The sequence below is a fragment of the Cydia strobilella genome, chromosome 3 (assembly GCF_947568885.1).
Source record: "Cydia strobilella chromosome 3, ilCydStro3.1, whole genome shotgun sequence".
NCBI lineage: Eukaryota > Metazoa > Arthropoda > Insecta > Lepidoptera > Tortricidae > Cydia > Cydia strobilella.
In genome coordinates, this window is record NC_086043.1 from 16,927,590 (window position 1) to 16,954,871 (window position 27,282).

At 34.8% G+C, this 27,282-nt stretch overlaps 9 non-coding genes across 9 annotated transcripts; 5 read left to right on the forward strand and 4 right to left on the reverse strand.

Annotated features, from left to right (window-relative positions):
- Positions 1 to 7,985: 7,985 nt before the first annotated feature.
- Trnap-cgg (transfer RNA proline (anticodon CGG)) lies at positions 7,986 to 8,057 on the reverse strand. The gene has a single exon. It is a non-coding gene; the product is annotated as a tRNA-Pro (tRNA).
- Positions 8,058 to 9,058: 1,001 nt separating this feature from the next.
- Positions 9,059 to 9,130, reverse strand: Trnap-cgg (transfer RNA proline (anticodon CGG)). The gene has a single exon. It is a non-coding gene; the product is annotated as a tRNA-Pro (tRNA).
- Positions 9,131 to 11,285: 2,155 nt separating this feature from the next.
- Trnap-ugg (transfer RNA proline (anticodon UGG)) lies at positions 11,286 to 11,357 on the reverse strand. Its single transcript has one exon. It is a non-coding gene; the product is annotated as a tRNA-Pro (tRNA).
- Positions 11,358 to 11,496: 139 nt separating this feature from the next.
- Positions 11,497 to 11,568, forward strand: Trnap-ugg (transfer RNA proline (anticodon UGG)). Its single transcript has one exon. It is a non-coding gene; the product is annotated as a tRNA-Pro (tRNA).
- Positions 11,569 to 13,740: 2,172 nt separating this feature from the next.
- Trnap-ugg (transfer RNA proline (anticodon UGG)) lies at positions 13,741 to 13,812 on the reverse strand. The gene has a single exon. It is a non-coding gene; the product is annotated as a tRNA-Pro (tRNA).
- Positions 13,813 to 13,947: 135 nt separating this feature from the next.
- On the forward strand, positions 13,948 to 14,019 carry Trnap-ugg (transfer RNA proline (anticodon UGG)). Its single transcript has one exon. It is a non-coding gene; the product is annotated as a tRNA-Pro (tRNA).
- A 1,896-nt stretch (positions 14,020 to 15,915) lies between these two features.
- Positions 15,916 to 15,987, forward strand: Trnap-ugg (transfer RNA proline (anticodon UGG)). The gene has a single exon. It is a non-coding gene; the product is annotated as a tRNA-Pro (tRNA).
- An 8,271-nt stretch (positions 15,988 to 24,258) lies between these two features.
- Positions 24,259 to 24,330, forward strand: Trnap-ugg (transfer RNA proline (anticodon UGG)). The gene has a single exon. It is a non-coding gene; the product is annotated as a tRNA-Pro (tRNA).
- Positions 24,331 to 25,248: 918 nt separating this feature from the next.
- On the forward strand, positions 25,249 to 25,320 carry Trnap-ugg (transfer RNA proline (anticodon UGG)). The gene has a single exon. It is a non-coding gene; the product is annotated as a tRNA-Pro (tRNA).
- Positions 25,321 to 27,282: the final 1,962 nt, after the last annotated feature.

Genomic DNA, 27,282 nt, shown 5'->3' on the forward strand with positions numbered 1-27,282 from the left:
TTATCAATGTATCTGAGTATGTATTTATTTTATATGTATAAGTATGTATATCGTCGCCTAGTACCCATAGTACAGGCTCTGCTTAAGTAGGTAGTTTGGGGCTAGGTTGTTCTATGTAAAAATTTCAAAAATAAATAATCTTTCTTAGTGCCAGTTGCACCATCCGCACTTGACAGGCTGATCAACGTCACCCGGCGCGCCGCGGCAGTTTACTATGAAACTTTGTATACAATAAAATTTAGATCGACCCTAATACTGTTATTTTTAAAGTCCACTTTGACATGTTGTTTGCAGACTATGCATCACCATAAAGACCTTCATTTTCATGGTTGAGTAGTTCTGCAATGAAGCGGTAGCGGTAGGTGAATTTAAATTAAAGTCCCAAACTATTTCAAACAAAGATATATTGAAAATAAAACCCGAGCGGAGGTCGTGGTAGTGGTCCGTTAATTTAAAAATAGCCTGTCTGGTTTCGCTGACGTGGCAAGCTGGTACTGCAGGCCCTGGGGTCGGTCGCGTGGGGACGTCTCGGTAACGCCGAGGTCAGCTGGTGCGTGTGAAGGTAGCCTCTGATGAGCTTCTTAATCTGCGGCCGGATCAGCAGCCGCCGTAGCTTTAAGCCGTAACTTTGCAATTTCAATTTTCTTTATTCTGATATTTCGGCATAATAATGTACTTACTTATGGCCCATGAATGTTAAAAATCTATCAACTTACTAGTTTGTAGAGAAAGGAGGTTTTCTTTTCCAAGAAAGTATTTTCTCGACGGCGAAAAAGACCCAGCAAGGTATCACTTTTTACCGTACATATTATGTAATATAAACCACACTTAAACCTGTGACTGCTTACCATCAAGTGAAATTTACCTGACTACCATCAGTCAATCATCAATGGTGTAAAATCATTTAGAAAAGAACTCTATTTTTTCTTTACTCTGCCTTTGATACTTTTGTATACATAAAAGATTATCTGTTTATCAGCAAGTAACCTACACATGTACCTACTCTTCAGAATATGGTAAGAGGTTTAACTTTGTCTAGACGTAGTATTAAGAATAAAGTAATCAATACAGAACTTTGGGAACAAAATAAATTATTTTATTAAATATTTTTGATTTGTGTTTTGAAAGACGCCTAGTCTTAGTAAGATGGCATACCTATAGTCGAGAAATTAGGACCGGTTCCGCCGTAGCTGGGTGGCCTAGGGCTAGGGGTTCAAGGCGTTAGCCCAGATTGCTAAAGACGCCGGTTCGAATCCGGCCTTCACCACTGGAGGGCTTCGTCACTTTTTATTATTATTAATATATGACATCTATTTTAATTTAAGTAATCAATAGATAGGTACTGAATTTTAGTAAAAGGTGAAATTGGGTAGATACCTACACTTTTTTATGTACATAGTTATTATGTAAATGGCTATAAATAAATATAATCCAAGTTAAATGTTGATTTATACCTCATCAAAATATTTATATATATTATAGATTCGCAAATCATAAAACAAAAGTGAACAAAAAAAGAACTTAGGAAGGCTACTAATTAGGTATCAGGCAAAAGCAGAAAAAAAGGAAATACCTAATTTGCCGTTTATCCACACTGCGAAGGTACTCTTAATCAACAATACTTAGGAGATTTTTAGTTACGATGTTGTCCCAAAACAGTCACAATTAAAAATAATTTACAAAGCTACTGTTTGGCCCACTATTCTAGCCTGCAGAATACAAAACACAACAGCCTGTTAAGAAGTCACCAAAATACGCCGCATCAAACGCATCGTAATCCTATAATCATCAATAAACCTTAGTCACACAAAAACGGACAGATACGGATTTCTATCACATTACACAAAGGATATTCATACAATCAATCAAAACCCAAACAATATTCATACCAAAAATAACATACATAAGGTTGAAAGTTATTCGAAATGTTTTTTATGCGGCAAAATGACAGTCGTTTGGGCAGTTGCAAATCGCTGATCAACGTAAGGATTTTGAGATTAAAATTAATGGAACGTCAGTAATGGTGGCCTTTGGGTTGAGGCTTTCCATAAACCCTGATTACTTAGATATCTTAATTCTTATTCCAAATCATGAGATTTGGCAATTTCGCATATGATTAGGTACTTGTAAATCCTAATAAATTTGGTTATAATAACAACATTTAGTCTTTTACCCTATAAATGAAATATTAGGTAATGACATGTTTACCACGCCAAGTGATTTCATAACGATACGAGTACCTATACGTTCAATTTAAGTACAACCTAAATAAGAAAAATAAATAGGTACTGGTAGTCTGGTACGGTAGGTACCAATCAAAGAGGATATAAGTTATATCTATCTTTGCTACCAATTAATAAAATAAATGTGAATCGCTACTAAATCTGTGTTTGACCATCATCAATGTGTAATTAAGCAGAATAAAGTTTGTGGCAAACATTTCAATTTTAAACTCACTTTTTGAAGTAAAACTTCTTTAGGCGCGACTAGAGGGTATCTCAGTTTTTTTTTCTGACGGAAGTAACGCTCAGTAGTGACACACGCACAATGGACACACGTCAAAGTGCCAACATAGCGATAAACGTCAAAGAAGTTTTACTTCAATTGCGCGTAAACATTACAGGCACACATTTTTTTAATTACTGATTGAACTCGTGAAAACAATCATATGAGCCCAATTTCGAGTGACCAAAGAGTTCCAGTGTTTATCTTCTGGCTCCATCATCAGATCAGCTCGATGGTGCCAGATTATTAGCTATTGTCAATCAATACGACTATTAAAAGTACTTAGGTTAAAATCGACATGCAAGATTTAATTAGGTACCTACATTGTTTGTTTGTTACAAGTCAGGATATTACAATGTGTTAATTACATTAAATCAGTGTGTTTATAGCTTTAGTCAAATCCTATTACAGATGTAAAGAAGCGGAGCGACTTTACCTTTTGACGGTTATTTTAGTGAAAGCTACTAACCCCGACGTTGTTTACAAGTTATTTATGGTTGTTGTCTCCAAATCCAATAAATTAAACAATAGGTTCAGGCCGCTAAGGTATAAGACGGCCTTCTCTATCCGCATTGTTTTTTTTTTTCATTCAATTTACAGCATTACTTTAAACACTCGAACGGTTCCCTAATTATTGTAAAATTTTGAATTGTAACTTAGTTATCCCAGTACTACCACCATCTAATGTCGCTCACAGAAACGTACAAAAATCATAATATGAACGAATCTTTATATTATTCAATTATTTTTCTACTTCTTATTCATTAAACTGTAATAACTTGCAATCAAAACAGCGCTGATAACTGGTCGCCATCTAGAGAAACATTCTAACAAATTGGTCCGTTTTTTTGCTCTCGAGTTCTCGAGTGAACACCTATTTTTTTTTAAACGTACTTATACCAAAACACCTATATATCAAATCTGTGTTTCGTTTGTTAATCTCATCATTTAAATGGGTAACACTAATATGTTTATTCCTACATGGTTCTTATGTAAATTACAGATCAATACTATTTATATAAGTATTTGGTTTCAGGTCAATGAGTTTCAGACTGTGGTGGAGGTATTTAGGAATGACACCAGTGGTTGATAAAACTATGGGGACATTATTATTATTTATAATCGAACCTAGATATAAGAAATGTAATGACTTAGGCTAGTCCTGTAAAGTTGCATTGTGTTTTAAATAAATTGAAATTGAAATTGAATACTAAAAACTAGCTAAACTATAATATTTAAAAATAAAAATAGAAGTAAACCTAAAAATTAAATTAATTATAGCAAACTAATAGGCGCTTATGTATAGGTACTGGGTGCACTACATTTTTTATAATTACTTTTGATATATTATAATTTGATATATCGTTATTTTGAATAACGTTATAAATGGCATACTACCGTAATACCCAATTAACGACATACATAATGTCATTATTTGTATAATGGTCATAAGGTATTTTTACACTTCGTCTAATATACATTGCCATAATGATTACATACTCTAAAGCATATTATTTGTTATAACAAGTGACATCACATAGTCAATTGTGTGGCATAATAGTTGCATGACATAAATGGATTAGGTTAGGTTGGAACTGCGACTCCGCACAAACGAATAACTACCTACCAAAAGGAGAGTTACGTTAGGTTAGATCTTTGACCCCCCGTAGAATAAAATACCTAGCAAAAAAGTGGTTTAGGTTAGGTTTGAACTGCGGCTCCCGCAGAATCGAAAACTGTGGAAAAATAGGTCAGGTTGGGTTAGAACTGCGACCTCCCTAGAATAAAATAGCTAGCAAAAGAAGTAGGAGAGCATCAAACACACAACTAAAATTAGACTATTATTCGTTATAAAAATTATGTAAAACTTTACGTTAGCATTGAATGAAATATGACAAAAGATGATATCCATACTATAATCCATACTCATATTATAAATGCGAAAGTCTCTGTCTGTCTGTCTGTGTGTTTCCTCTTCACGATTAAACCGCTAAACCGATTTAGTTGAAATTTGGCATACAGGATAGTTTGAGTCCCGGAGAAGGGCATAGGATAGTTTTTATCCCGAAAATCATCCCTTAAGAGGGTCAAAAGCGGGGTGGAATTGAAATAATTAATGAAGTGCCTGATAATTTGTGTACATAAGCAATTAGGCATATATTATGCTCAAACTGCATGATTGCTATTACATTTTACAAAAGCTAGTAATATTATAAATGCGAAAGTGTGCCTGTCTGTCTGTCTGTTACCTGCTTACGCTTAAACCGCTGAACCGGTTTAGTTCAAATTTGGTAAAGAGATAGTTTGAGTTGAGTTTGAGTTGCGGGGGTTTGAGTTTATCCTAGAGATTATCCTTTAAGGGGGTTAAAGCAGATTGGGTAAAAAATACGCTACGCAAATTACTAACTCCACGCAGACGAAGTCGTGGGCAAAATCTAGTACAATATATGTATTTATATTTGATAAAATTGTATAAAGTATTACGTTTATACAACGTTGCCAAGGATCCAGCCAGACAACTGGAGGAAGATAGTGGAGGCGGCCAAGACCCACAAAGGGTTGTAGCGCCAGTAAGTACCTTATACACTATAATTACGTTATACATAAATATAATAATAGTATGTATAACAAAAGTCATAATAAAATATGTCTATATACTACTTACAAATTATATTACAATAGGCATTATATCAATGACAGTTTAGATGAAATCACAATAATAACAAAGGAAACGCATAATAAAAATTACATTATAACATATAATATAATATATCATTATAATATATCAAATGGCGTTATAACAAATGTATTTTAGTTATTTTTTAAATATATTAAGTATTACATACCCCTTTTAACTAACTACCCCAACTAAACGAACATAAATACTAAATCCAATAAATTCCAATTTTCTATCCCATAAAATCCATTTATACGAACCGAGACCGAGAGATCGGCGGTCAATCCGTAGTTTAGAATGCGATGAATTTGACAAGTCACTGATTTTTTACCCCGCACCCAGATAATCTGTTCTCTTTACCCCACTCGATCAATCTTATCGAGGCAACTATGAAGCTCGTCAACTACAAAACACCTTAACCGCCGATAATCATATCAGATAAATTTTAACCTTGTCAGTAGAAGATAAGGTACAGTTTTGAATGTTGCAGGATAATGGAGATGCTCGAGCATTGTCGAATGCGCCGGATCATCGCCGGATTCCGGGAAATTCGCCCCGCATGAATACCTGCCCTTACAGGTAAGCAATAGCCAAAAGAATTTTTAGATAGGTATGGCAGGATAAAGTTAAAAAACAAAACATGCACCTAAATATTTAGTAAGTACATTGAATATAAAAATAGGTATAAATGTAAAATTATCAGTAACCGAAAGAAAGCAGGCCATTACACATATTAGAAGATTTTTCTGACGTTTTTGTCAAACACAAACAAAGTCCATAACGTGTTAGTAACATATTAATACATATGTACTTAAATCTAAGTATCTCAAAAGTCTTAAGCCAATTCTGCTAATTCTAAAACTTTATACGTTTAAATATAGATCAGACCATTTCAGAATACTCAAGTTGTCGTCCGACAAATAAATAAAAAATGTCAAGTCGCTACTTCGTGCTTATAAATAAGGAGAGACATGCAAATATAAATGTAGATAACATGCAGTTATATCGGCAAAGAATTATTTGTTCTAAGCAATGTCCATGAAAATAAATATTATCGAAAAAAAACTTACTAATGCAGATCACTGGTTATGGCATTAAGGTTGAATCAAAGTAAACTGTTTCTGTATTGTTCTATAAGAAGCGCCAATTCTCAATATTTCTATGGTCTATGCAACACCTACAATAGTTATGACTTGCTGTTTGTGCATCCTCTGTTATTGTTGACCCCACTATTTCTTACCGTATAGAAAAAGTTGTACATGATACCAACATTACAATCATTTTAGACTCTAACAACAGGCAGTAGTATTTAAAATGCAGTGAATTGAGATAAGTAGATACATTAGAGTTTATAAGGTGCTATTTCTTGCCTCCATATAAACAGACATGCGAATATCTCGAAACGTGAAATTATTGCGTGTTTACTTAGCGCCCTTAGTTCTAAGAAAAGCATCAAGATCACTGGTTTGACGGTGTTTAATTTTAAATCCTATACTTCTATAATTATCTTTGGTTTTTCACGATTGACAATTAAATAAAATGATTTAAAGTTGTGACAATTTAAGATATCGTCCGGTTGACTGGTAATCAGTGGACCCCTTAAGTCTTGTCATGAGCAAAATAAACTATGTTAGTCTTATCTTACCCCACCTTACCTACACACAAACGGACAAAAAACATGGCAATTTGGTCATAATGTAATATTTCAAACTCAAAGCAAAATCTTCGGTTCTTTAAGCAATTACTAGCCTCTGCCCGCGATTTTGTCCGTGTAGGAGTTGCTAAAAACTTTCAACCGAATTTTCGCTTCCTTATAGGTGGAATTACAAAACATTGTTTCTCAATGGAGCTCTACAACATTTCGAGAACATTGTAGTTATTCCTGTATATTCCGAAGTCCTTAAACGGTTTAAGTTGTGCTTTGTTTGTCAGTATTTATGTAAGAAAACTGTTTTATATTGATGTGTTATATTATATTCTTAGTCCAAAGACCGATCAAGTCAAACTAGAGCGCATTAGAAGCAGCTCAGTGCATTTGTACCCATATTGTAATATAATACAAAGCATGGATACCCATACCCTACAGTTGTTACGACGTATAATATAACAAGTCGTTCCGTTAGGAGCTATAAAACTAACATGCGTTTTAAGTAAAAAACGAGCATGTATAAGTTTACACTGATTAATAATCTGCTAATCTACATATGTACTTCATTACCATATGAGCCGCATAAGAATGTATTAACTTTCTAATTATGAAATGTATGTGCCAATAAAATTCGCATACATTTATTGTGCCTTTATTAGAAAAAAATATTGACTTCTATTGTCTAATGTGGTCGCACTCACTGCTTTCTTGTACATACATATCTACTTACTTAAGGTAGTTTCGGCGTTTGTGGTCCTTAAAATAATCTAGGAAATTTGTGTACGAGCTACCTATTTTTTACAAAAATCACTGCCAACTGAACAACTGACTGGAAAGTAGTTTTTGTACTTTAGCTCTTTAAACTGTAGGCCTATAAAAATCAATATAATAAATTAATAATACACACAAAATTTTACGGCAATCGGTTACGTTAAACGGGGACGCTTTGGCTGAGACGGACGGAAGGAGAATTCTGAACACGCTAAGGCATCAAAAATGCCTTTCAAATAAAGACAGGACAGGGCATGGATGTGAGTCAAACCCAGGATCTCTTGCACCCGGAGCCATCGTGCCACAAGCTGTGGTTTAAACTGACTGGTTGGTTGGGAACATAGTTTTGGTTAAGGATTTTTTAATAATATAAAAACAAAAACGGGGCACGACCGGGAATCGAACCCGGGACCTCTCGCACCCGAAGCGAGAATCATACCTCTAGACCATCATGCCACTTAGGATCTGCTATAATTCGATGTAGTCAATTATTCCTGCTTAACAATTGTATAAATAATTTACGAAAGTAATTAATCATGCAAAGACAAAGCAATGGTCTCTCATACTCATAAATAATGTCACTTTCCTTTGTTATTTTGTATTGCAACTTATTATGATACAACTACGGCTGAATTGATACTTGTAAGATGCATACTGATCTAATGAGGGACGCAGCTCACAGATTAGATTAGATTATATATATTTATTTCTTAAAGAAAAAGGCACAGTATTTTACAAAAAGGGATAAAACAAAGGCTTTCACTAAAAGAACAGACTAGGCCAGACTAAGAGACACTAAGGCCGATGTGGATAAGACATATAATGCATAAATTTATTGCAGGGAATATCGTCATAGAGCAAGAACTCTCGTATTTGTACGTCGCTCAGACACAGTCAGAAAGGAAGAGCTTCACTCCTTCTGCTCTAACGACGTTTTGTAAGTGGAGTATGTGTATTGTGTACAAACGCAAAAGTCAAAAGCGACCAAAGTGCTTGTAAATGGTCTTTCCTTATAGACGTTCTCTTCCACATCAATGTGGGAGAGACCGTTTGTCAGGTCAACCTTATCGCATTCTAACAAATAGCCGCGTTCCCATAAATTAAAAAGTCTAAAGCAAGTCCAAAATTTTTCAGCTGCCGCAGAGCGTTTTTGTTATAATCATCAAATCATGGCGTTTATGTTATTTGAAAAACTTTGACAATTTCACTTGATGAAGCAGTAACAGTCTCACTAAGGACAATATCCTAACTTAGTGACGTTACAAAGATATCAAAGATGCCTATGCAAAAATGATAAAAAGGCACGACCAGTATTTGAATCCGGGACCTCTCGAGGCCAAAATGATATCTCAATCATCAGGACGCTACTGACGCCTTGTCACGTCATGCCACTTGAAGAGGAAGATTTTATTCAGTTACATTAAGAATCCAACATTCTATATACAATAACAAAAACGGGGCACGACCGGGAATCGAACCCGGGACCTCTCGCACCCGAAGCGAGAATCATACCTCTAGACCATCATGCCACTTAAGATCTGCTATTAATTCGATCTAGTCAATTATTTTTCCTCGTTGAATAACACTTGAATACATATTGAAAAAAGTAATCAATCATGCGAAAACAAAGCATGTTTTAAAATGTCACACGTCGCACGTTGTATCCGTGACCAACCTATGCGTGACCTTGTGACCAACTACAAACATGGTTTTCATCAAATGGCCTACTGCTAAATATAACGAAATCCAGTGTGATGATGTTCTCGGATCGAAGCGCTAAAGACGCCGGTTCGAATCCGGCCTTCACCACTGGAGGGCTTCGTCACTTTTTCTTAAATATATGACATCTATTTCAGTTTATAATTTACAATATCTTGTTGTTTTGAAGTGGTTTTGATACGATCTGGATCACGCACTTTAATTCGCATGCATCAATCAGCTCCAACCCGTGACAAACTGTTAATTGTGAATCAAGCTCCTAGTTTGGACTGACCCTATATAGTCTTGTATTACTAGATAATACTATATACTAGACTAGACGTTACTAGAATACTAGACGTTAATTTCAAGTGGGCAAACAAAGAAAATAAAAGTATGTTTGAATTATTAATGCATGATTTAAATATTATTTTACGTCAAGTTCCTATTTTACACATGACACGTGTAAAACATACAATTTAACTGAATAGCCCTAAAAATATCTTAGGTTTACTCCAAAAACTCTGACACAGAAGGAAAACCACCAGCCGAACACGATGTAGGCGTAATTTCCGTAATATACTCACTTAAGCCTTTTCCTATTTGCAATACATTTTTCCTAATACGTTTTATTACGCCTCATTCGTTGTACTTCACATACGAATTGCGTTTAAAAGGAACTTTATTATTTTCCAAAGCGAGCTTCAGAAGCGAGGCGCAGATGTGCCCGGGTATAATTTTCAGATACCACGCTATGAAGCGATGTAGGAGTGAATCTAACCTATTTTATATGTGTAAATACGCGACTGAAATTTTAAAATAAATTCGCGTCACGAGCAGCAATAACTACAAATTGAAAGACAGACTGAATTTCTTAAAGCTCTAGTAATAAGAATATAAAACGGTTGATAATACTTAGAATATCAGACGGAGTAACAAAATGGTTTCGGCCTCAAAGCTGTATAGGAGAGGTTATATAGGATAAGTACAGGGTCGTAATATTAAATTAATGCTAGCTATTTATAAAAATACTTATATACCTTCAAAACTTTCAAATATACTCATGTTAAAATAGTAGATTGTGTCACAAGGGAGCAAAATTACATATTTACGGCGAGGGCGTACAATTGAATCCTAAACGAAGCGAAGGATTCTATAATAGAATCCCGAGAGTAGCGAGGGATTCTAAAGTAGAATCCTTAGCGTAGTGAGAGATTCAAGTGTGTTACGCCCAAGATGGAAATAATTTTGCTACCATGTGACACATATTGCTATTCACATCACCTATGAGGTCATTATAATGTTTAAATTTTTTATTTAAGCTAAAAAATAATGCGCAAAAAAATGTTGAAATGGCGTCCTAGGACAGAAAATTGTTACTTTGATCCCTCCTAGCAGGGTAGAAAAGTGCCACTTTGATCCCTCCTAGCAGGGAAGAAAAAGCCCGTTTTCGAACTGGTGATGTGAAAATGTATTTTGATTACAGTTGCTCAAAAATACTACTTTACGTAGCTGTTTAGCGTGCGAAAAGTTGGTTTTCGCAAACTAGTGCTTTTCACTTTTCCATTTTTTTTAAATTTATTCTTGTTCCAATTCATGACTTATTGATGAGTGTTAATATTATTTTCCTTTAAACGTCGTAATCAACATAAAAACCTACTGTTAATGTAAGAATACGAAAAATATACATATTTCATATTTTATTACTTACTTACTCATCATTACAATAAGTTTATTTTTAATATTGAATATTGAAAAACCGTTCTTAATAAGTTGTGAATGGAACGGAATAGCTATAATGGCAGGTAGAGGTAGGAATAGCTTCCGAAACGCTTTTTATTATTTTTTCGCAACTGTATTAAAACACGTCGTTCGATACACGTGCGGAAATGACATACTTTCCGCACTAGCATCGAAACGTACTATTACCTGTCATACAAATATCTTATTATTGTTGTATTACAAGCCATCAAAAAGACAAAAACAGGGCACGACCGGGATTTGAACCCGGGACCTCTCACACCCAAAGCGAGAATCATACCGCTAGACCATCATGCCACTTGAAGACAAGGCTTCCTTAAAAGCCTTCATGAAAAAATATCTATTACGAGACGTGTCATTTGTTTAACCAGGTGGTTATTATTTTGATCGCTGAACACTATGTTATTCGCTATATTTTTGGTAGGCTCTCACATGTGGCATGATGGTCTAGCGGTATGATTCTCGCTTTGGGTGTGAGAGGTCCCGGGTTCAAATCCCGGTCGTGCCCTGTTTTGCTCTAACAAACCTTGACCTTGACCTTGATGACAGATAGAATGAGAAAATCTTTCACATTTAAGAATTTCTGACGTGAAGTTTAATTTTACCTACCCCATGGGAAACAACTTTTGATTATACTCAATACTCAATATATTTATTGCTAATAAGGAAGAATCCATGCAGTACCACTATCCACGATACACAGTATCAAACCAATTTGAATAGTATAAGCAATTAATTTCAAACATGTCAAAAATATAGATACCCAATAAATTAAAATTGATGAGATCATTTCGATTACAATAATACTAGTAGGTACCATTAGCTACAAAAGTGCATGGCGATTTTATCAATGAATTCATTCATAATTTCTTCATGCAATTTAGCAGCTCACTGTACCTACTCTTCCATAAATGCTTCCATAATTTTAAGTACATATTTAACAAGTACCAAGTATATATTGTACCGGGTGGGGCCTACAACACGAGCAAATAATTAAAAGATAGATTGACGATGACACTTTTGTTGAATAACTTTCAAAAATTATGAAGTTCCTTTTTTTCATAAAAAATAAATATTATCTTTAATGGACGCTTTCATCAGTGTAATTGACGTTGCTTGTCATTCTTTAAACATAACGAAATTCGCAGTACATTGCGTCTTCGAATAAACTTTAAAGTGTAGGTATGTACTAAAAACCAAAACACAAGTTATTTTTAAGTTGTTGAACAAATGTTGGTCAGTTTCAGGAGTACAGCCTACAGTTTAATTTTATACTCCTGTTACAGGCCCCATCCGGTATATATTCATTATATGTATTATACATTATACTTGGTACTTACAGGAGGAGTTTAAATCCTCGATTTTAACCACTAGTCTCACTAATCTTGCTAAATAATACTTAGTTAAATTACATACTTTTTAATTAATAGGGTAAAAGTTATTTAAAAGTAATTTCTATAATCCAGTGATCACCGTTACCTATGATTGCATACAATGGTAGTAATAATACTCAATTGACAATTTTAAAGTAAAAAAAAATGCCAACGACAATTCACAGTCCTTTAAGTGACATTAAAATACATCGTTTTTCCGCAAATACTTTTAACATTGAAACGAAAACTCGTAAGAACCCAGTCACAGATCTTGATCGGCCCTTCAAAGGAAATAATCTGTGACTGGGATGCATTAAAATATAAATATCGTCGTTAGCAAATCATTAGCCGGTACATTTGCCTCAGACCACGGCGGTTCCTATCAATCGAGGGCAAACAGAGGGATGGGGCTGCGAATTTTTTTTTGGAAATGAAATCGACATGAAAGTGAACTTACGTTTACTGTACTAGAAACACGGAACTTCTACCTCGCGTTGTCCCGGCATTTTGCCACGGCTCATGGGAGTCTGGGGTCCGCTTGGCAACTAATCCCAAGAATTGACGTATGCACTAGTTTTTACGAAAGCGACTGCCATCTGACTTTCCAACTCAGAGGGGAAAAACTAGGCCTTATTGGGATTAGTCCGGTTTCCTCACGATGTTTTCCTTCACCGAAAAGCAACTGGTAAATATCAAATGATATTTCGTAGTATGTACTTGCTTATGTACATAAGCTCCGAAAACCTCATTAGTACGAGCCGGGGTTTGAACCCGCGACCTCCAGATTGAAAGTCGCACGCTCTTACCGCTAGGCCAGCTCTTACTAGCGCTTTACAAAAACACGAATAGGTACTATAAATACCTATTCTAAAAATATGTAAGTGATAAATGCTAAATATTTATTTTTAAGGTGAGAAAACTTGTTTAAATCTTTAACGGTATAACGGTATAAAGTCTTAACTTTAAGGTGTTCTTGCTCTTTAGAAATACTTATGTAAGTGTAAGTATTATAATTGCAAAAGTAACTCGTCTGCCTGTCTATTTCGACGAAATTTAATATGTAGATTGTTTGAGGAAGGGAAGGACTCAGGATAGTTTTTATCAATCATCATCATCATTCCACGCAGACGAAATTGCGGGCAGAAGCCAGTATCAAATAACATTAATCTATAATAAAGTTAAAGCACTCAACTAGTTTTTTTTAGAGATGCTTTGCTTTCATATACTCTAATGCACACACTCTACGTACATAATTTATTGTACGTGTGTTTTGCAGCTAATTAGATTACGTTTAATTGATAAAAACAGGGCACGACCGGGATTTGAACCCGGGACCTCTCACACCCAAAGCCAGAATCATACCGCTAGACCATCATGCCACCCGAAAAAGACATCAATAAAGGCATAAAGGCCATTTTGTACATTATAATGACGCGATTTGATTTGTTTATTCAATTGTTTCAAAGGAAATCAACAATTTTAGGAGAAAACGTTTTTATTGAAGTCTTACAAGCGGCATGATGGTCTAGCGGTATGATTCTCGCTTTGGGTGTGAGAGGTCCCGGGTTCAAATCCCGGTCGTGCCCATTTTTGTTGCTTTGTGACCAATAAAGGGTAAATAATCAATTAATATTTCTTCTGAATATGTAATGGTCGAAATTCACGGTTCCTTTGCGATTGTTATTTTGAGTTCGAAAAGTGCCCTTATGTCACTGTGGGTGTGTGTTGTGTTACGTGTTGTGTTGTGTTGTGTTGTGTTGTGTTGTGTTATGACTACTATGAGAATTACGGTTAGTCACTCGCGCGACATGTTTCGCGCGCGCGAAAGACTAAAAACAAGTGAGTCTAAACCGTAAAATAATTTAATGTTAGTTTGTCTCACAACAGTTTAAATTCGGTAATTGAAAAGTAAGTAAGATTCCTGTATGTTTTGTATCTCCTCCTCTCGGTTCCTAGTACTCCTGCCGGTTAGTAGTAATTAATAATTGTAAATAATAAACTCATCTCAGGGTCTAGGCCACAAAATATAAATATTTGCAATAAGAACCTTTTTGTTTGAAACTCGAGGCAACCCTGCCCATCTCATTATGTCATCTCCAATAGCTATACCACGATTAATATACCGTCCCCACAGATAATTTAATAACCAAACCTCTCTCAATGGGCCCAGATGTCGATTGGGTTTATTATTGGCCCCCACTCGTTTGGAACGCACTTTACCTGATTAAATGCTTTGATATCAGTTGCGGTTTTTTCATAAGGTCGGCTAATAGAGAGTAATGACTTATGAAGAGGTTTTGAGGGAATCTGGTAATCATAAGGTATGTTTCGAATGGTGCGACTATTTCGCGCATGAAAACTATCTACTTAAGTACGTATAAGTAAATTTATATGGAAATACCACACACTCACTACTATACAATGTGTTATATAGGTAACCTTTTTTTGGCTAAAAATTTGCGTGCTCTTCTGCTCTTAATAATTTATATCCCATCAAAAACATTACATGTAAAAAGATGCAAGTCTCGCAAAGCAATTCTTCTACTACTTAAAAAAAAGTTTTAAGATGTAATGTGAAACCAAGTTGATTAGTTTAGTCAGTGCCAGACTGCCGGGGGATGTTAAAATAAAACCGTATCAATATTAGATACCTTTAATTTTTAATACGTATAATGACTGGCTGGATGGCAGTGCGTCTTTTTTATGCTCGACTTGGCGGGGGCACGTTAATTTACACCAGAGTGATTATAGTTGTTTAATTATCTTGATTTGATTGTATAGACAAGCCGGCAATGTTAAAACTCCGTATAAGATGAATAAAGTCTAAGGAAAAAACGTGCCTCGGGAATCCAGAAAAAATGATTCTCGGACAGATGGCGCCTACACCTTTATTTTTCTTTATTCTCGGCTAGATGGCGTTGACGGTTTCGTTTGTTAATTAACAATTTTAACACATATCAGTGAAAGAACATAGGTAAAAATCATATAAAAATAATAAATACAAATAAATAAATCATTTATCCATATATATATAATTTTTTTTGATATTTCCATACATTTTCATTTTTAGTGGCAATGGCAGTAAATTTACTGTGACTGTGTGACTACAAAATTTACTATGAAACTAACCCACTATCCTATATATGTGCCATTTTCAAGCAAAAGGTACCACAATGTCCCTTGCCATAAGGTCGCTCTGACAGGTTTTTCGTATAAAGATACAAGCAATTTTCGTCCTTATGGTAAGCGACAATGTGGTGCCTTTTGCTTGAAAACGTCACATATTCTCTTTGCTTGTACCAAAAACCTCTGAATTTGTTCATCCATAAGCTGAATAGGATCATAATATTCATAATATATAATATACGTATTCTGTTCTCAGTTGTATTAACACACACTGAAGAACGGTTCAAACAACTGTTTAAATACCTACTTTATATGTTGAATTTCAGTTCAAAGATTTTATAGAGCCTCAATTACGCGGCATGATGGTCTAGCGGTATGATTCTCGCTTTGGGTGTGAAAGGTCCCGGGTTCAAATCCCGGTCGTGCCCTGTCTTTAACATAAAATAAACTTTATTAGCCACATCCGTTATTCATAACTTGACCCCAACAACGCTTCATGTACTTATGAGATTTTTATAAAAAAAGCTATTTTCACTGAAGACTTGCGTGGCTCCATATCTAAATTATTTGCTGCGTTTTCACATCTTGCAAGTCGCGCTTTATTGGAGACTTAAAAAAGACGCTAAACCACAGCCGAGAAAAGTGATTCTGGTAAGTCTCTAAGAAAAATCATTCAGAATTCATTTAGGGATTAGAATATGAATTTTGTAACTCATGAAGTATAGCAGTACTGACGGTTAATACCTTCTGATGACAGGTAATTTACCATAGCGCAACTTTGGTCAAGAGGTCACACCCGCCGTAACGCTTTCAGAAACCAATTTATTCACTTGGCAAAATTCTAATCTCCCGAAACAGACACAGCAAATTTATAACCGCAACTTTAAAACTCGCTCCGGACATTTAAATGTTCAGCATCAGGAGAGTTCGTTGTTGGAGGGAGCGAGAATCATCTTAATGCCGGTAATTATACGGATTCACAGAATTACTTGGTCATAAGTAAATAAACGGAATGCCCTATTTACCATCGTAAATTTCTGGGGGCGTAGGCGCTGGTCGTTGTGTAATAGCGCTAGCATGCTGAGTGACTTATCCTGTTTTATGTTGTGCACAATAAGTGATATTTACAGATTATATTTTATTAAGGCCTGATTTTATCAGCCATTTTGATACTTATGTAATTTTAGCTATTTTAAAATTAATAGCAAGTATACGTCGTATCGAATCAAAATAGCTACAGCTAGAACTTTACTGGTGATATTGTTCAATGCTCAAACTTAACAGAAAAAGGAATCCAAAATTTGGCACATCAGCTTTGGCTTATTTTAAAGATAACATAACAAGAAGAGTATAAATGCCTTAAATGGTACTATGACGAGTGATGATGAGTCATAGTTACAGATTGTACTGACATTCACAGCACAAACATTTTAAAAAGTAGATCCATATTTTCAGGGTTATACGAATAAGTTGTAACGCGATAAAGGACGAAAAGGATTAAAAAGGATACGGATTCTTTTCCTCACTATAAAAGCACTATAAAGAAGTGAACATGCATAAATATGATGTAATTAATAAAACATATAACTAAAAAATATTCGTTCACTATTTCAAAAAGAGGCAGGTATCATGCTAGCGAGCCGCAGCCGGGTTGTAGCTCCCATTCTTCTGTATTGTGCTCCTGCCCGGCAAAGCCTTCTTTGCAATTCTTAAGTCAACTTCACTTCATGGAAATAATCACACTCTTTATAAGGGATTCCTATGGCACTTTTAAGTTGTACTTGATCTAGAATTTTAATTAACCTTTTTGGCTTCATTTAGGTAAGTAAGTATGTACTTTGCGATTTTGGTTCAGTTTTTTGTTTAATTTTGAATTACAATCAGAATCGAAGATATTTAAAACTTAAAATGAAAGAAAGAAAAAAAAAATTGTGGAAAACATCCTCAAACAACAGAAGATTTATTAAAGTTAATAGAATGAATCATATCGATATAGAACTATGTGCGTTTACATTAAAAAAACCTTTTTTATTAATGTAAATATGTACATATTTGATTTAAGTATATTATTTAGTCCACAGCATTGTCAAAAAATGCTCCATTTTGCTGAAACGTTAGAAAGCATCATTGTTTGCACTCAGAATTAAGTGACACACAAAACAATTAATGGAATTCAAAAGCACTTCTTTCTTATTTAATTTCATAACCATGAAGATTAATGGATTGTTGACATTAAAAATATAATTAAAGTGATATCAATCAGGACTGACAGTGGGCCTGCGGCACAATGGTTTCTTAAGCCTCCTTTTTTCGTGCCTTGATGAGGAAAATATCAATAATTTAAAAAAGTATATTTGCATTGCGAGAAACGTAATGATTGCATTATCAACACAGCTGATTCTACCTATTGTTATACCAAGAGAAACGTTATTCCGACTAAAATTGTTTTTGTATAAAGAATTGGGTAATAAAAATAAGTTACTTTATAGGTACAGTCAAAGCCTTTATGGGTACCTAAGCAAGTACCTATAGGTACACATTTTTACGAAAACAAGTGGGCAATGGCGTGATTATGTTACATAATTAGGTACCCATACATTTTTCTATTTTGGTTCATGAGATTTTTGTCGGTAATATTTCCATTTTATTTTTCTTGTATTGGCTAAAACGAAGAATTTCGAAAGCAACAAGAAGCTTCTGCTGTGACATCTCAACATAAAAATGGACAGATCAAGACAAGTATTCTATTAACTGCGCTATTACGACGTAACTTGGTACCAAAACGGTAAAGGTCGGTTTTCAGTAACGAGTCGAGGGTACCTACTACTAATAAAACTGAACCTATAATTGTTGTTTATTGGATATTTTAGTTTTAAGTTATCATTTTAATATAGGTATCCTAAAATAAAAGTTATGATTTGACCTGACATTTTTATGGGAGCATCGTCCGTCCAGTGGCACCCTCATTAGGGGGATTGTGTTTTCTAATAAAGCAATCCGTTTCTGTATAATCCAGTATATTAAAGTTGTAGTCTTACTTTTAGTCCTTGTAGTTTTATTTTACTAATTTTTTACTTTATCACCTAAACGGCAAATGGTGGCCACTTTTTTCCGTTTAGGTGATGAACTATATCAAAAATTGGGGAATGAGTAGGACAACAACTTTAATAAATTGAATTATACAGAAATGAATTGGTTTATTAGACAACACAATCCCCCTACTGAGGGGGAGGGCGCCACTGGACGGTCGATACAGTCTTAAATGAAGAAAACAAATGAAGTGATTCTATTCCCACATCCCTCGACGTATCCTCGCGCATCTCTGGTGGAAACGCAGCCTAAACGTAGTGCAAGTATATGTTTTTTTTTAGTCTTGTAACAATGGTTATTATCATAATTATCATCTTTGTGATATTTGTATTTAAAATCTCACTTTTTTAAACCGTGAAAGGGTTTAAAATTGTATATTATAGTGTTAAAGAGCTGTATGTATTATAGTAGTACTTATGAAGACTAATAAAAATCTCATAATATTGTACATAAGTTACACCGATTCATCGTTACCTATCAGATAGTTTTAAAGATCTCAGTCATGTTATCTCAGAAAAAATGTGATAAATATTGTAAATAAATACGGAAAGTAAAAGAGTTACCTGATCAATAAAATCATTATAACAAAATTAAATGTACAAGTAGGATCTTCTTCGGATGTATTGACTGGCATCCTAGATCCTTTAAAATATCGAAATATGCTCCCTATACCATATTTGACCGATACAAATACTAAGTATATGATCATATTTTATAATCGCGCTTTTCCGCGAACCGCTCCGCTCATACCCACGCCCGCTGCCAACAATAGAGCTTGCGAGCTAAATGGCATCGCGCTCGCGGCCGGCTAATGAAATAAGATCCCGGCTCTGAACTAAGGAATAGCGGAATTAAAACTACATAAATGAGCGACCGCACCGAACGGAGGAATTTAAACGACCCTTGCCAAATGGATTCAGCAGTCGCAGCGATGTTAAACGCTTGGGCAATAATTGTAACGTTCGTTTATAATTTAATTTTTATAGAAAAATTCAAGAAGTTACATTGCTAGACAGTGCGTCATATTACTACACTTACCCACAGTTGTATAAAAATTGTAGAAATTAAATTAAATGGCATAAAAGGCGAAACAGTGGCAACACCCGTTGACCACTTTCTATGCAAACAATGCAAACAATGCTTAAACAATGACTTGTCTTTATTTCCGTGTTATCGTGTTATATATACCTATATATGTCAGCATCAAAATGAATAAAACAAAACGTAGGTAGTTAAACTCAAAAAATAACAAAACGTCTTTTAAAGACGGTTCTGGATTTAAATCTCGTTGTTATATTGATGCGAGTGTTTCAGTTACTCCTGGCTTTGCCCCTTAGGTATTTTAATTATATCAAATTCATAGAATAATTCAGTACAAATCGGGATTAGACGAAAATTATCATTAGGTTGTTTTAATGAGACTGGGTAAATCAACCTCATCAAATTACACATTTTAAATTGGAAACTCTATTCATGGGATTACTACTGGTATCGTATTGATGTAATTTTTTAGGTTTTTCAGGTAGGTTGAAAATACTGAAATTGTTAAGAAAATAATTGTTGTTGTTGTTGATTGTTAATATTTTAGTCATACTTGTTATGGCCATTTTTTGCCCGGATGCTGCACTTCATGATAAAAGCAAGCCGCTTTGCACAGTGATAGAAGGGACCAAACTGAGTGATTTGACCCGCAGCAGCGCAAGTTTCACCCCTTAGGAACAAAGATGGCGCCACTTCTTTAAAAAATATTTCAAAAAATTCTACAAGCTAAACCAATGAACCGATTTAAATGTTTAATATCTCAAATGAAAGCTTATTTTATACGTTACTTTTAAAAAAATACTAAAAAAATATATACTGAATACTTTTGGCAAGAAACGGCATCTTAAGTTTTTTTTTTACTCGATTGATAGTTTTTCCTTGATTTCTCAAAAAAAATGTATGGAACATGAATAGTTTAATACTCGTACATGTGCATATTCCTGAATACACAACAAGTATTATACAAAAAACTCGACACCGATACCTCTCATACTTCACGAAATATGAAAGTTTGAATGTGAGTGTAAATTTCTTCAAAATATATTTCAAAAAATTCTACAAGCTAAACTATTTGACCGATTTCAATGTTTAATATCTAAAATAAAAGCTCATTATATACATTACTTATAAAAAAATACTAAAAAAACATACACAGAATACTTTTTGCAAAAAACGGTATCTTAAGTTTTTTTTCTTACTCGATTGATAGTTTTTACTTGATTTCTTAAAAAAAAAATATGTAACACGAATAGTTTAATACATGTATATATTACGGAATAAATAACAAGTATTATAAAAAAAACCCGACACCGATACCTTTTATTCTTCACGAAATATTTAAGTTCAATTATGCACGCTCTTACAAATAAATTTATTTTAAAGAAATCTTCAACCGCAGTAAGTGCACTGATTTTAATATGAAATGTGTCATATGAAAAGAAATCACCCAATTTATTTTAATAAATAAAAAATAAATAAATAAAAACTAAATAAAGTTTTTTCCTGGTGCTGAATTACAAAAAAATATAACAAAATAGAAATTATTTTTATTTAAAGTGACTACATTTGTAAACAAAAAACTTAAATGTCCTCTTCGGTAGATGTAGAACTGAAAAAGAAAAGTTGTTTTGAAGCACTCGTACCATTTCAATACTACAAAATCACCGATCATACATGAACTGGTTGCTGTAGATTACTGTTGAATTTTAATTTTAATTTTCTATTAAAACAATAAAGTGAGCTAATAACATAATGACCTAAACTAAAAAACTTACAAATAAAAAATCTGACCTAGGTCTCGGTCGTGTGGTAGGGTGCCCAAAAGGCTGGCCGCATTTCCGCGCTGTATAGCTATGCTGATGCGCTGCGCAAAATAGTGACCAGCCCTCTGGTCACAAAGGGCTTCTGTTGAATTATATTTGTGCCTAGCTGATTACCATTAAACCTATAATTTTGTGCCAGACCTATAATCAGTGATCAGCATGCAAAAGAACCCTGGATTGAGAACTACATTAACTTACTTATGATTTGTACAGCATGATTTACACTGGGCTGTGCATGGTAAGCTGACGCGACGATACCCACAACGCATAGTTTCGCAGCCAGATTTACAGCCACAATGGGCCAAGAGGCTTAATTGCGACCAAATCGCTGTAACTGCCGACTATTCTGGAGTCCAACTCTCTTTTTCCTTAGTCCATCCCCAAGAAGATGGACATGGTATGGAAACTTCTGGTTTCAGAGCGTTTCCCCATATATGGCCCGCTTGGTAAGCTTTTCGAAGTGCATGATGTAGGTGGCAGGGTAGGCAGGTTCCAATTTCTCGGCCAAATCATCTGCTTTGAAATTGGCCGAGAGATTTGTTCCCTGAACGAAGCCCTCCATTGACTGACAACGAAGGTGGACAAATTTGGTTTTCGTACTTGAAGAATTCGTTCAGATCAAGCTGCCTTTCTCTACCACTATAAAAAGACGGGAAAATAGTACGTCAACTTTTATAAGTTTTTGATTTTGTCAGTTGTTAGGTGTGTACCTACATATTTTAATTTTAGTATAAAGTAACCCTAGGTTTATGTTATTGCTTTGCTATAGTTACAATTTCAAAAAACAAGTTTGTGACAAGCCTGCCACCTACATCAGCTGCTCTCTATAAACATGCACTTCGAGCAGCTTACCAAGCGGGCCATATATGGGGAAACGCTCCTCTGGAACCAGAAGTTTCCATACCATGTACATCTTCTTAGGGATGGACTAAGGAAAAAGAGAGTTGCACTGCAGAATTGTCGGCAGTTATTGGTCGCAATTAAGCCTCTTGGACCATCTGGCTGCGAAACTATGCGTTGTGGGTGTCGACTGTCGTCGCGTCAGCTTACCATGCACAGCCCAGTGTAAATCATGCAAAGGTGGCTGTACAAATCAAAATTAATTTAATGTAATTTTCAATCCAGGGTTATTTTGCATGCTGAGTTGCTGACCACTGATTATAGGTTTGGCACAAAATTATAGGTTTAAAGGTAATCAGCTAGGCACAAAAATAATTCAGCAGTAATCTACAGGCACAAAAATAATTCAACAGTAATCTACAGCAACCAGTTCATGTATGATCGGTGATTTTGTAGTATTGGAATGGTACGAGTCCTTCAAAACGACTTTTCTTTTTCAGTTCTACATCTACCGGTGAACCCGAAAAGGACATTTAAGTTTTTTGTTTACGAATGTAAATAAAAATAATTTCTATTTTGTTATATTTTTTTTGTAATTCAGCACCAGGAGAAAACTTTATTCAGGTTTTATTTATTTATTTTTTATTTATTAAACTAAATTGGGTGATTTCTTTTCATATGACACATTTCATATTAAAATCAGTGCACTTACTGCGGTTGAAGATTTCTTTTAAATAAATTTATTTGTAAGAGCGTGCATAATTGAACTTAAATATTTCGTGAAGAATAAAAGTTATCGGTGTCGGGTTTTTTTTAATAATACTTGTTATTTATTCAGTAATATATACATGTATTAAACTATTCATGTTCCATATTTATTTTTTAAGAAATCAAGTAAAAACTATCAATCGAGTAAGAAAAAAAAACTTAAGATGCCGTTTTTTGCCAAAAGTATTCAGTATATGTTTTTTTAGTATTTTTTTATAAGTAATGTATATAATGAGCTTTTATTTTAGATATTAAACATTGAAATCAGTGAAATAGTTTAGCTTGTAGAATTTTTTGAAATATATTTTGAAGAAATTTACACTCACATTCAAACTTTCATATTTCGTGAAGTATGAGAGGTGTCGGTGTCGGGTTTTTTTTATAATACTTGTTATTTATTCAGTAATATATGCATGTATTAAACTATTCATGTTCCATACATTTTTTTTGAGAAATCAAGTTAAAACTATCAATCGAAAAAAAAAAACTTATAATGCCGTTTTTTGTCAAAAGTATTCAGTATTTATTTTTTGAGTATTTTTTTAAAAGTAACGTATATAATAAGCTTTCATTTGAGATATTAAACATTTAAATCGGTTCATTGGTTTAGCTTGTAGAATTTTTTGAAATATTTTTTAAAGAAGTGGCGCCATCTCTGTTCCTAAGGGGTGAAACTGCCGCTGCTGCGGGTCAAATCGCTCAGTTTGGTCCCTACTATCACTGTGCAAAGCGGCTTGCTTTTATCATGAAGTGCAGCATTTTGTTCATAACAAGTATGACTATTTTATAAGTACGATATATTTTCAAGCCTCAATGTATGCAGAAATTATCTTTATTTTGTACACCTCTCGTCATCTGAAAAGTCTACAGTATAGTTCTAATACCAGATCATGATATTTATGAACAGATTATGAGGCTAATTAAAAGTAATTCATCTTAAAAACAGGGCACGACCGAGATTTGAACCCGGGACCTCTAACACCCAAAGCGAGAATCATACCGCTAAACCATCATACCTCTTCCTTGAGCCTTCATTTTGCTTAAGTAATGGGTAAAAACTATTGTGCATAGTTGTTTGTTCAAGTGATTTAAACTTAATATCTTCGACATAGTAGGTTTCTGAAAAACCTTACATGTGGCATGATGGTCTAGCGGTATGATTCTCGCTTTGGGTGTGAGAGGTCCCGGGTTCAAATCCCGGTCGTGCCTTGTTTTGTTGCCTCGTTTTTACCAATATATTGTTAAAGTTTGAACGTTAAAAAGAAATATCGATTAGCAATAGCATCTATACGTATTCTTAACAGCTTATGAGGCTAATTAATTTTATTTGATGGTAAAAACAGAGCATGACCGGAATTTGAAACCAAGACCTTACACACCCAAAGCGAGAATCATACCCGTCATGCCACATGTTCCTAAGGTTTTTCAAAAACTAGCTACTAAGTCGATAATATTTCCTTTACATTTGTTCTTGACCTTTAACGTTTGACGGTTATTTTCGTCTAACTTGAAAACCGTACAATAGATAAATAAGACCGAAATACTATGGCCCCGAAGGAAGATCAGCGCTAGCCCAGCCAGGCTAGCACCATGCTGAGTCGGGACCATTTCGTGGCTTATATTATTTATGTTGTGTTACCTATGTACGTGTTTTCCTCTTTTTTGTCACGAATAAACGCTATCTATCTATCTACGGATTTCATCAATAATTAATTGTTAATTATTAGCTTAGGTATTAAATATTTAGGGACAATAGTAAACTTTTAATCTTAGTGTTCAGTTTTCAGTATATTATTAATATAGTATAAAGTCATATACATTTTTACAATACTTCATTATTTTGTCGGTAAAACAATAATTAAAGCGTTCCATCACAGGTTATTATTATTGCAGAGGGACAGATGAAAGTGAGGGCTTACGAAGCCCTTTAAAAGAAGTCGCCTTTGATTGATGATGGACACAGATTTTAATATGTTAATTCGCCGACCACCAATAATGAAGTGAGATGACAATTGCCAAGATTTGTTCAAAAACATGAAAAGGAATGTGACGTGATATTACACATCTGTTTATTTAGGTGTTTTAGATGCGTCTACAGTAATTTAGATTTTTAAGATAACTACAAGCGGCATGATGGTCTAGCGGTATGATTCTCGCTTTGGGTGTGAGAGGTCCCGGGTTCAAATCCCGGTCGTGCCCTTTTTTGTACTTCAATTTTATAAGTCATTATAATTACATAATTCTCTTAAGATTCATGCCTTCTAAAATTTGATGAAATACACTTCAATTTTCGTTTTTATAAGCGGGTACAGAACCTCACAATAAACATTTTACTCATTTCAGGTTTTAAAATAAATAAAATAAATAAATATTTGGGGACAATCTTACACAGATCGATCTATATTAATCACATTTAAAATCGGGTCTATCGCGAAATTATTTTGTTACCTTTATTTACCGACGAATGTGATTAATATGTGTTCAAAACGCGAAAGTTTTAAATGTTATACAGATCGACCTAGCCCCAAACTAAGCAATCCTACTAGGCGACGATATACATACTTAAATAGATAAATACATACTTATATACATCGAAAACACCCATGACTCAGGAACAAATATCCGTGCTCATCACACAAATAAATGCCCTTACCGGGATTCGAACCCGGGATCATCGGCTTCGCAGGCAGGGGTCACTACCCACTAGGCCGGACCGGTCGATTTTTAAGTAAATTTTACGGAGTTCGCCAGTATGTACCAGCTAACACTATGAACATAATACGTCTTACACTTAGTTGCCCATGTAAGCGTATTTAGAATTTTAGACGTTTAGACTTCAGGTGTGAAGGGTCGCCGCCAACTCGCCGCTGCCAATCCAGCGTGAACACAATGCAGCCCGGAACGGCCAGCTCTACAATAGGCCGATATCGACGCCGATACCTAGTTGTCCATAAACTTGGGACAGCCTTTGTTGGCAAGAAACTGACGTGAGCTACATTTGCGAGATAAACCTGCTGATTTTATAGATAGGCAGCGATGGTAAATAGGTCGAAGTTGAGACCATATATGCAAATGTGTGCTTTTTATATTTATTTTAATACTGTTAGTGCTTTGTGCGGTGAAAAAATTAAATGTTATGACATTCAAGCAATGTGAATCCTGAATCATAGACAATCGACTTAGGTAGGTCAAGAGTCACCTTATAAAATTTAGCAGATTTTTATAGGAAAGTTAAGAACTTTTTAAGATATTTTATTCCGGAAAGATGTTTTGATGAGAGTACAGTACCTAAATGTATGCAACCTATATTATATGGATCTTACAGGTAGTGGAAGTCTTGCTTAATTCGAGACTCGGTCAGTTGATGGTAGTTATGTACGGACTGAAGCGGAATTATTTCAGGTACCAAAACAAAATCTCACAAGTATTTGAATATTTCCTAAATTGCTCAGTCGAGCTAACAGGATTACTGGGCGCAAAAATGTACTCAGACACAATTAGGTTGGTTACGTAACGGCATGCGAGGCGCGACGCGAGCTTCCTGTGCGTTCAAAAACTCGGCAAATAACCCTATTAGCGGAACAGTGAGGCCTGATCGAGTTATCTCCCGCTTCACCCGGCCCACCTGACAATTACCTTGCCTCTAAATGATTCCAACCCTTGCCCAACACAGATAAGTTTATTTTGAGCCGCCCGAGTGTTCGTTCCTCATTCATTTAAGTGCTTCTTTTGTGACGAACATTCCGCTGCGCCGCTCTCAATTAACCCCACTGGAAGCTCAAAAATTAAGTTAAATACACCGACTTTGCCTCCGTATTTACTTATTGGCAATCGACGTGGTTGCCTGTAACTTCGTAAATTAAAACTCTGCTGGGACTAATGTAGCCTTCAAGTTTTACGGCGGCGGCGCTTTCGTTTTATCAGGCTGATGCCTCGCCAAAATCGATACGGTGACGTACAGCACTTATGAAAAGTAATACAAATTTGCAAACAAATACGACATATAATATATTAGTGGTATTACTGAATTGAAATTAAAATGAATATGATTTATTTATTATGATTGGTCTTTAGACCAATAGGCAAAAAATAATAATAAAACAGAATCACAATTTATTTTCGTATCAATAGTATGTAACATCAATAAACTTTGGGATTTTA